Consider the following 12,064-nt stretch of genomic DNA (forward strand, 5'->3'; position numbering starts at 1 on the left):
CCCACGTTCTAAGAATGAAATCACACATTGATAGGTTGATAATGTTGGGTGTGTCATTCCCAGATGAGTTGGTTGTGAATTGGCTTTTGCAGTCACTTCTTGAGTCACATAATGAGTTCAAAAGAAAGTATTATATGATGGATCATGACGACAACCTCATTGACCTAACTTACATGCTCATTGTTGCTGAATCAGAAATGATTTGGCGAAGCAATGGAGCGTATTTGTTAGGAAAGTCAACCGACCATGCTTCCGAGGACGTTCTAGGAGAACCGACCTGCGTTTGCTGCCAAAAGAAAGGGCGTTGGATACATGTCTGCCCAAGGATCCTGAAGAGTCCAGAAGATGGGAGAGTCAAAGTGAATGGCTGCGCTTCAGGTAAAATCGACTATCTAACTTCGTTAAGTTCCTATTCAATTATTCTTAATACATGATGTGATAAGATTGCATTTGAATGTTTTGCAGGATCAGTGAAAAGAAAGGAAGCTTGGTTAAATAGCAAGATGAATCTAATCACGAGGAATGGATCTTGATCGCATGGACTTGAAGATTAGATTTTGTGCTTAGAGAGTTATGATAGAGTTGTTAGAAATTTTCCTTTTGAAATACATAGTTTTCAATGGATTTTGCATTGTAAGGACAAATGTTTTCCGCTGCTTTTATAAATAAAATAAATTTTCGTTTGACTTGTTTATTTATTTGTTTATTTCCTTGCAATGAAATCGTTATGAAAATTGGTGTTTGCATATTTCTACAACAAATGGATATGATTCTTATTTATGGTATTTATGGTGTTTATAGGGAGAGTTTCTCATTGCCCAAGTTTCAATTTCACAAGAAATTTGGAATCATGCAAGTTGGTTGCACGAAGAATGAGAAATTTCATATTTGAATATTAGACTAATTCATTGACAAAGTGTTAAGTGAGGGACTAGGAGATCGAGTACACAAAGTTGTGTGTTGGTCAAAGTCCACCATAAGAGTAACAAGATATTCGTCATGGTTTACTAAAAGTTTATATGATTATACTCATAAGATTAAGTGTAATTCTAAATTGATTGAAAAAGCTTAAATCAATAGCAAAACAAATAAGAAGAATCAAGTAGGCAGAAAGATAAAAGTTTCTCCATTCTAAGAAGAAGGGAGAGTACCTTTTATGCTTTATGATAAGTCTTAATAATTAAGAACCATATCTCAATTGATCCTCTAAGTGAGTCTTAGAACAATTGTATGTCTAAGAAGAGGAATCAAGAATTGAAGAAATGGTTAAATCAAAAAGTCAATCTCTCACACCCCCAAACTGGAACGGTGGAAACGTTCGGGGGCAGATGACTTCATGTGGTAACGTAACAAATGAATACATAGTAAAGAAAGCAATATAATCATCATATATATAATTGAAAGTTTACATTGTTTAAAAGTGTACATGTTCAAAACCAATTACATTATGATGTCAAAATATGAATTTAAACTAGTGCCGCAGCGTTCATTCTTCAAAAGTTGTTTACTACCTGTAATTACTAAGTCCCTGGGACATACAAGTAGTTTTGAAAGAATAGATCAGCATTTATGCTGGTGAGTTTCATAAGCATTTAATGATAGTATTTGTATGAAAATGAAATGGTTCGTTTTTGTTCATTAGTCTCTAGAAAATCCCATATTTCCTACTAGTATAAATGTAGCCTTAAATCAAGACTAATATATGTTAAAAAGTTGATGTTTTTCAATCCATGAGTGGTGGTTAGAAGTTCCAAACTTATATCCCAATTGGGTTTTTCATGCATAAAACAAATGAACTTATGTATGTATAAAACCTCCATTATATCTGAAAACCCCCGTAAATCAATGTGTTTTTAATACTCTATGTGAGTTTTATAACCATGGTATTGACAAGGAATGCCTATACACAACGTTGTTCAGGCGTTGGAATGTTCTGACGTTTGTCACCCCAAATGGTGGACTGTAGCTAACAGTCAGGGCCCGGGTTGTCAAGCCCGTATAGATCTATACACAAACACCATGCTCCCCTCCAAGGGATTCTGGTATATAATAGAGGACTTGAAATGTGTGCTCGTGCGTACATGAAGTGTAATGTCTCACAAAACTTAGTATAAAACAGATTTACGTGTGAATATGTTCGTTTGTTATTGTATATGAATGTAGCTTCTTGAAATAGTATTTCCATGTATGTAAAAGTTCGTAGTATTCTCGTAAAACTATACCTATTATAGTTTCCTAAAAGTGTGTTTCGTTTGTATAATAAACCCTTAGTGAAAATGCTCAGTTGTTATGAAAAGTATAGTTTTTGTAGTGCCAAAACCGACACACATAAATATAGTATAAGCAAAGTGTCTGATTTATATATACACATAAATCATTTCTCATTTCAAAAGATAAAATGTTGTCGTGGTATAATTTGCATATGAAACTTTCCCTATAATAATTATAAATCACATATGATTCCTTTGACAAAACGCGTATAGTGAAAGTTTATATAACACACAATAATAAGCGAGTGTTTTAGTTGTATTCCCCCCCTTAAAAGCTTATAAAATTACTCATAAAACATTTAAAAGTGTGAATTATAGGGGTATGAACTTACTTGAAAGATCGGAGGTTGCGGGATGAAAACCGGACAGAATTTCGACTCGAGAAAGTGGATTTCCTCGGGATTCTCGGGAATCTCGAGAGCACAAACGACCTTCGGGACTTGAGCAAAGTGATCGGGGCTTCGGGGTAGCATGGGCACAGAAAACGAGGCAAGAATGCAAGAGAAATGAGAGAAATGGTGCCTTTTCTTCGGAACTCTCGCATCCCTTTTATAGGGGCTGGGAACCGACCTCGTACGTTGGGCGTACGCGTGTACGCTCGGCGTACGCGTGCGTCACGCATGACCGAATCCTCGACTGTCTCGGAGCTCGGATGGGACAGGGCATAGCCTCGCATAGGGCTCGACGTGGACGATCCGAGGCCAAGGCCTCGTGTACGCTAGGCGTAACTCGGCCCTATCTGATGACTCCCCTTCGGATAATACCAAGGGTTTTAATTAAAATGTATATTTTAATTATTTAATAAACTTCAAAAATTCATATCTTCTTCATACGAACTCCGTTTTCGACGTTCTTTATATCCACGCGAAGGTGAGACCATACTCTACAACTTTTGTTTAGCTCCCGTCGGAAAATTTTGAAATTATTTTTATTATTTATTTGTATAAGGTCGCGGTACGAAATTTTCTTTAGAAATTCATAACTTCTTTATCTGACGTCAGTTTTTGCCAGACTTTTTACCGCTGAAATACCATTGTCGAGACCTTCGATTCTAGTTTAGGTCATTCCAGCCAAAAGTCGCTCGATCTCCGATTCGAGTTTTTAGCCGGCTTTCGTTAAGCCAAACTTGGAAAATTCCTAACTTTCTTATACGAAGTCGGATTTGGGTGTTCTTTTTACGTACGATCACGGTTTAATGACATCTAAAATAATAGGTAATTTAATTAGTGATTTTTGGATATTTTATTTTCGAAGTTAATTTTATTATAACGAACGTGGTTACAATACTTGACTTTTTAGGTCGTTTACATATAGTTGAAATATCGGGTTGTCACATCATCCCCCTGTTAGAGGGAATTTCATCCTGAAATTTAAAGCAAGAAAGATACAAGTGAATCAGAGAAAAAGATGAGGGTACTTTTGTTTCATCTGATCTTCGCGTTCCCATGTGAATTCAGGTCCTCGCTTGGCATTCCAACGGACTTTCACGATGGGTATGCAACTTTTTTTCGTTTCTTTGACCTCTCGGTCCATGATTTCTACCGGTTCTTCCACGAAGTTGAGGCTCTCGTTGATCTCGATCTCGTCGAGTGGGATAACAAGAGTCTCATCGGACAGACACTTTTTCAAATTCGATACGTGGAAGGTTAGGTGTATGTTACTATGTTTTCGTGGAAGATTAAGTTTCTAAGCTACAGGGCCGATTCTGGCGAGAATTTTGAAAGGCCCTATGTACCTTGGATTTAGCTTTCGATGCTTTCCAAAGCGTATTAAGCCTTTCCCTGGCGAGACTTTCAATAGAACACGGTCTCCTACTTGGAATTCCAAAGGTTTCTCTGTTGGTCAGCGTAGCTTTTCTGTCGCTCTCTAGATGCTTTCAACCGTTCACGAATCTGAACGATCTTCTCTATTGTTTCTCGTATGATTTCCGGACCGGTGAGAGTGTTTTCAGTACTTGTCCTTTAGCTAGTTGTGTGTTGCCAACTTCGGTCCAACACAGAGGGGATCTGCACTTGCGGCCATAGAGGGCTTCAAATGGAGCAACCTTTATACTCGTATGATAACTATTGTTGTATGAAAATTCAACAAGAGGCAAATGGATATCCCATGCCTTTCCAAAGTCAATCACACAGGCTCTCATCATATCTTCCAAAGTTTGTATCGTTCTCTCACTTTGCCCGTCTGTTTATGGATGCTAGGTTGTACTCATGTCTAATCTAGTCCCTAGGGAACTTTGTAGTGACTGCCAGAACCTTGATGTAAATCTACTATATCTATCGGAAATAATGGACATCGAAACCCCATGCAATCGTACTATTTCCCTTATGTAAGTTCTTGTAAGCCTTTCCATCTTGTCAGTCTCCTTGATTGGTAGAAAATGCACGGATTTGGTCAATCTGTCAACGATGACCCAACTGGTATCAAGCCCACCCGTTGTCTTGGGCAACTTGGTTATGAAATCCATAGTAATATGTTCCCATTTCCATTCCGGTATCTCTGGTTGTTGTAGTAATCCTGAAGGCTTCTGGTACTCGACCTTAACCTTAGCGCAAGTAAGACATTTACTTACAAAGGTAGCAATCTCTGCTTTCATGTTAGACCACCAGTATAGTTTCTTAAGATCCAAATACATTTTATCTGAACCTGGGTGAACGAAATACCTCGTGTTGTGCGCTTCAGTCATGACCACATCCCTGAAACCACCATGTCTTGGTGTCCAGATACGGTCCATGATATAATAGGCTCCGCCACCCTTGATTTCTAGATTCTTTTCCATTCCTCTTAGGGATTCACCCGTCACATGCTCGGGTTGTAAAGCTTCCAGTTGAGCCTCCTTAATTTGTGTGGATAAGTGGGAATGGATGGTCATATTCAGAGATTTCACTCTCCGACCAGTGTATTCTTTTCGACTGAGGGCGTCAGCTACTACATTGACCTTGCCAGGATGATAACGAATATCGCATTCGTAATCATTGAGTAACTCGACCCATCATCGTTGTCGCATGTTGAGCTCCTTCTGATCGAAAATGTGTTGAAGGCTCTTGTGGTCGGTGTAAATAGTACTCTTTGTTCCGTACAGGTAGTGTCTCCAGATCTTTAAAGCGAATACCACTGCTCCTAACTCAAGATCGTGTGTTGTATAGTTTACTTCGTGTGTCTTAAGCTGACAGGAGGCATAAGCAATAACCTTCCCTCGTTGCATAAGAACACAACCAAGCCCTTGATTCGATGCATCGCAGTACACTACAAAATCTTCTATCCCTTCGGGGAGGGATAGTATTGGTGCGGTGCATAAGGCTTGTTTCAGTGTTTGGAACGCCTTCTCTTTTTTTGCTTCTCAGTCAAAGACCACGCCTTTCTAGGTTAATGTAGTAAGAGGTTTTGTGATGCTAGAGAAGTTCTTTATGAATCTGCGATAGTAGCCAGCTAGACCTAGAAATTGACGAATCTCTGTAGGTGTCTTTGGTGCCGACCAGTTCTTAATGGCCTTAATTTTGGAGGGGTCCACAAGTATCCCTTTTTCGCTAACAACGTGGCCCAAAAATTCGACTCTTCAAATCCAAAATTCACATTTAGAGAACTTCGTAGAGAGCTTCTCTGATCGTAGTGTTTCTAAGACCCTTCATAGGTGCTGACTATGTTCTTCCTTACTTCGGGAGTAGATAAGTATATCATCGATGAATACGATGACGAACTGATCCAAGTAAGGGAGGCACACTCTATTCATTAGGTCCATGAATATTTCTAGTGCGTTGGTTAATCCAAACGGCATCACTACAAATTCGTAGTGTCCATAACGGGTTCGGAAGGCTGTCTTGGGAACATCTTCCTCCAGCACTCGTAATTGGTGATATCCGGATCATAGATCTATCTTCGAGAAGTAGCTCGCTCCTTGAAGTTGATCAAATAGGTCGTCAATGCGGGGTAGAGGGTAACGATTCTTGACAGTGAGTTTGTTCAGCTCTCAGTAGTCGATGCACATCCGGAACGATCCGTCTTTCTTCTTCACAAACAAGACCGGTGCTCCCCAAGGTGAGAAACTTGGTCTAATGAATCCTTTTTGGTGAAGTTCATTAAGCTGACTGGAAAGTTCTTGCATCTCTGTTGGTGCCAGACGATAAGGCGATTTTGCTACAGGGGTAGCCCCTGGAATTAAGTCGATTCTGAACTCGACTTGGCGTTGTGGTGGTAATCCTGGTAGTTCTTCTGGGAAGATATCGGGGAAGTCCCGTACCTCTGGGATGCTGTTTATATCCTTTACCTACCGACTCGTATCGACGATGTGTGCAAGAAATGCTTGATAATCCTTCCGCAAACACTTTCGAGCTTGGATGCACGAAATGATGAGAAGGTTTGTACATGATTTTTCGTCGTAAATCACTAATGTTTCATGGTTAGGGAGATTCAAACGAACGACTTTTTCAAAGCACGTGATGTCGGTGCGAAGAGGACTTAACCAATCCATGCCAACTATAATGTTGAAACTTTTTATTTGGACTGGCATAAGGTTGATTGGGACAGAGTGACCATCTAAAGTTAATGTACAACCCATGTATATGCAATTAGTGTTTTCCATTTTCCCATTTGCCATTTCTACAGTGAATGATTCTTCTAACATGCTAGGTTTACGTTTAAGTAAGTGAATAAAGTTTTGGCTCACAAAGCTTCTCTCTGCTCCGCTATCGAATAGGATGCATGCATATGAATTATCGAGAAGAAACGTACCAGCAACTACTGTAGGATCAGCTACGGCTTCCTCGTGACCAATAGCTAATACTCGTCCCACTCCGCTGATATTTGCTGCCCTTGGGCAGTTTCTTTTGTAGTGGCCCACCTCGCCACAAGCGTAGCATGCTTGGCCTACACCAGCACCGGGAACTTGAGTGATCGGCTTTACGGGGGCCTTGCAGAAACGGACAGTGTGTCCCTTTTTGTTGCAGTTGGAGCACTGCATTTCCTGACAAGGTCTGTGGTGGTGGTAATTGAACTTGGTGCACTTTGGTAGGTTGCCCACATAAGGCTTTTTTGGGTAGAGATTTGTAGGAACGGTAGTAGGTACCGTCGCAGTGTTTACGGCAACCAGTTGTTGTTTCTTCGAGGATTCTTGGGAAGACCCACCCTTCCCCTTATTCCACCCTCTCTTGTTGTTGTTGTTGTTGTTATTGTTGTTTCCCTTGTGTGGTTCTGGGGCAGAAGTTGTTGAGTTTTGATGATTTCCATGATCAATAAGCGATTGTGCCAGTTCCTTGGCACTTTCAAAAGTGTCAGGTTTTGAAGCTAACACGCTTGACTGAATTTGGGGCGACAGTCCCTAAATGTATCGCTCTATTTTCCAACTCTCGGGAGCAATCATATCTGGGAAAAGGATTGCCAGCTTGCAGAATATGTTGGTATAAGTTGTTATGTCGGTACCAATCATTCCCAGAGTCCAGAGTTCGTGCTCAAGTTTTTGAATCTTTCCTCGTGGACAGTACTCCCTCATCAACATGATTTTCAAGCTCTCCCAGCTTATTGAGTTTGCCACTATCAGGGTAAGTACCTTAACGTGGCCATTCCACCAAGTTAAAGCCCTATCAGTAAGTTTGTAAGTTGCAAACTTGACTTTGTTGTGCTCTGGGCAGGAGCAGATTTCAAATACTGATTCCGTTCTTTCAATCCACTGCCTAAAAATCATCACTCCACCCGTTCCATTAAACATCCGGGGTTTAGCACTCGTAAAGTCTTTATAGGTGCACTCCCGGGGTTGCCTATGACTATCGCCATGGTTGGAAGGATGTATGCCAATTCCTAAACCAGTAGTAACAGGGGTATTGATCTGTGACATGGCAGCTGCTATAGCTGCGGTGACTGCTGCTTGAAACATGACAGCGTCAAATTGAGGAGGTGGAGGTGGTGGTGGTATCGGTGCTTCCCCACCGTTGTTTCGTCTCGGATTTCTACGCGGAGGCATCCTTCAACTAAAGATTGAAAAGACAGGGGTAAGAAGTCCATATTATAGAAAATGTATGTGTCTCATGAACTAAATTGCTATAGTTCAACAATAGATGATAGTATGAGTCTCACAGATAGAAGAGCGAAGGTTATTCGTAAATCCGAATATATGAACAAGCGTATGGTTTTTCCATAATATTTTAAATATTGAACGAGATACTCAATGTAGTAGTAATAGCGTCCGAATTATATTAATATAATAGATGATACAACGATCACGAAAATTTGACCCTTAAAAGGGTCTTCAATTACAAGAATTTAAAGGAAGTAAAAACTTTTAGCCGAAGTCCTATCTTATAACAAAATTTGAGGTTTTCGCAAGTACTACTTGCGACGTGTGTTGCGCTTGGAGCTTGACTCCGCATCCGATTGCTTTGACTCTATAAGACGCCTATCGAAGGCGGTTTGTTGTTCCCTCAACTCTGCGAGGGTTGCATTCATTTGAGCTTGGAATGCATCGGCGCGGAGGTGGGTGTCATTCTGCAACATATCCAGACGACGGATATCGGCCGCGTGGACTTGTACTTCCACGTTGACTTCGCGGATTCGATTTGCTTGGACCCCCAATTGGTAGGACTGGTTGGCCAATTTACCTACCATGACCGGAAGTGCTTGGTCGGCCGAACCTCCGTCCCTGATGTCGTAGAAGTCTCGACACATATCGTAGGGAGAGCGTATCCCTTGTTGTTGGCTCCAGTGGATGAGGTGACTTCCCCAAACGGGAGTCGGTCCTTGGAAGTTCCTCCTAATGGTTGGAGGGTTGACTACTTCTGGTTCCGATTCTGCATCAGAGTCGTCCCCTCCATCCAACTCGATAGGGTCTTCATCCGCTTCCGGATCCTCCTCTACCCATCCTCCGTTGCCTTTGTTCGGGTAGTAGGGGTCCCCATGCGGGTGAAATCCAGCCATTTGACTATAAGAGAATAGGGTTATAAGATTTGAACAAAACTTGAGACATGTAATACTAGTTAATCTATTGTATGCACCAAATACTCCTATAGTATTTAAATTGTACGTTTGATACTAGTGTCTATTTTTGGTAAGTTTTGACTCGTTGCTCACTACGATCATTCCTCGATATACGTTAGTCTAAGTTCGGATAACCATAGTTGATCAGGCTATATTCGTTCCAAATTTGATTACATATCTCGAGAACTAATCGTAGTGTCCAACTTGTCTTAATACTTTTGTATAGTTCTCATCATGAAAATATGTCGTTGTATGCATGTATTTTGGATTTTCATGACCTAAAATAATCTATTTAAATGAAATAAGGATTTTAGGTATGAAAACTTTGTCAGAGACTTTGAGTCCCTAAGCATTTATAGTTTGTATATCTTATGAGGTTCGATATACTTAGTTCACCATAACCATTGCTCTGATACCAATCTGTCACACCCCCAAACCGGAACGGCGGAAACGTTCGGGGGCAGATGACTTCATGTGGTAACGTAACAAATGAATACATAGTAAATAAATCAATACAACCATCATATATATAATTTAAAGTTTACATTGTTTAAAAAAAGTGTACATGTTCAAAACCAATTACAATATGATGTCAAAATATGAATTTAAACTAGTGCCACAACGTTCCTTCTTCAAAAGCTGTTTAGTACCTGTAATTACTGAGTCCCTACGACATACAAGTAGTTTTGAAAGAGTAGATCAACATTTAAGCTGTGGAGTTTCATAAGCATTGAATGACAGTATTTGTATGAAAATGAAATGGTTCGTTTTTGTTCGTTAATCTCTACAAAAACCCACATTTCCTACTAGTATAAATGTAGCCTTAAATCAAGACTAATATATGTTAAAAAGTTGATGTTTTTCCGTCCATGAGTGGTGGTTAGAAGTTCCAAACTCATATCCCAATTGGGTTTTTCATGGATAAAATAAATGAACTTATGTATGTATAAAACTTCCATTATATCTGAAAACCCCCGTAAATCAATGTGTTTTTAATACTCTATGTGAGTTTTATAACCATGGTATTGACAAGGAATGCCTATACACAACGTTCTTCAGGCGTTGGAATGTTCTGACGTTTGTCACCCCAAATGGTGGACTGTAGCTAACAGTCAGGGCGCGGGTTGTCAAGCCCGTATAGATCTATACACAAACACCATGCTCCCCCTCCAAGGGATTCTGGTATATAATACAGGACTTGAAATGTGTACTCATGCGTACGTAAAGTTTAATGTCTCACAAAACTTAGTATAAAACAGATTTACGTGTGAACATGTTCGTTTGTTATTGTATATGAAAGTAGCTTCTTTAAATAGTATTTCCATGTATGTAAAAGTTCGTAGTATTCTCGTAAAACTATACCTATTATAGTTTCCTAAAAGTGTGTTTCGTTTGTATAATAAACCCTTAGTGAAAATGCTCACTTGTTATGAAAAGTATAGTTTTTGTAGTGCCAAAACCAACACACATAAATATAGTATAAGCAAAGTGTCTGATTTATATAAACACATAAATCATTTCTCATTTCAAAAGATAAAATGTTGTCGTGGTATTGTTTGCATATGAAAGTTTCCCTATAATAGTTATAAATCACATATGATTCCTTTGATAAAACGCGTATAGTGAAAGTTTATATAACACACAATAATAATCGAGTGTTTTACTTGTATTTCCCCCCTTAAAAGCATATAAAAGTACTCATAAAACATTTAAAACTGTGAATTATAGGGGTATGAACTCACTTGAAAGATCGGAGGTTGCGGGATGAAAACCGGACAGAATTTCGACTCGAGAAAGTGGATTTCCTCGGGATTCTCGGGAATCTTGGGAGCACAAATGACCTTCGGGACTTGAGCAAAGTGATCGGGGCTTCGGGGTAGCACGGGCACAGAAAACGAGGCAAGAACGCAAGAGAAATGAGAGAAATGGTGCCTTTTCTTCGGAACCCTCGCATCCCTTTTATAGGGGCTGGGAACCGACCTCGTACGCTGGGCGTACGCGTGTACGCTGGGCATACGCATGCGTCACGCATGACCGAATCCTCGACTGCCTCGGAGCTCGGATGGGACGGGGCATAGCCTTGCATAGGGCGCGACATGGACGATCCAAGGCCAAGGCCTCATGTACGCTGGGCGTACGAGCTTACGCTGGGCGTAACTCGGCCCTATCTGATGACTCCCCTTCGGATAATACCATGGGTTTTAATTAAAATGTATATTTTAATTATTTAATAAACTTCAAAAATTCATATCTTCTTCATACGAACTCTATTTTTGACGTTGTTTATATCCACGCAAAGGTGAGACCATACTCTACAACTTTCGTTTAGCTCCCGTTAGCAAATTTTGAAATTATTTTTATTATTTATTTTTATAAGGTTGCGGTACGAAAATTTCTTTAGAAATTCATAACTTCTTTATCTAACGTCAGTTTTTGCAAGACTTTTTATCGCTGAAATACCATTCGATTCTCGTTTAGGTCATTCCGGCCAAAAGTCGTTCGATCTCCGATTCGAGTTTTTAGCCGTCTGTCGTTAAGCCGAACTTGGAAAATTCCTAAATTTCTTATACGAAGTCGGATTTGGGCGTTCTATTTACGTACGATCACGGTTTAATGACATCTAACATAATAGGTAATTTAATTAGTGATTTTTGGATATTTTGTTTTCGAAGTTAATTTTATTATAACGAACATGGTTACAATACTTGACTTTTTAGGTCGTTTACATATATTTGAAATATCGGGTTGTCACACAATCATACTTCGTTCCAATAACAAGTCTTAAAGTTAAGATTGTGGCAATAAGTGACAAGTATTATGAAGGTTTTTAACAT

This window comes from Lactuca saligna, chromosome 2 (assembly GCF_052625555.1).
Source record: "Lactuca saligna cultivar CGN05327 chromosome 2, ASM5262555v1, whole genome shotgun sequence".
In the NCBI taxonomy this organism is placed as follows: domain Eukaryota; kingdom Viridiplantae; phylum Streptophyta; class Magnoliopsida; order Asterales; family Asteraceae; genus Lactuca; species Lactuca saligna.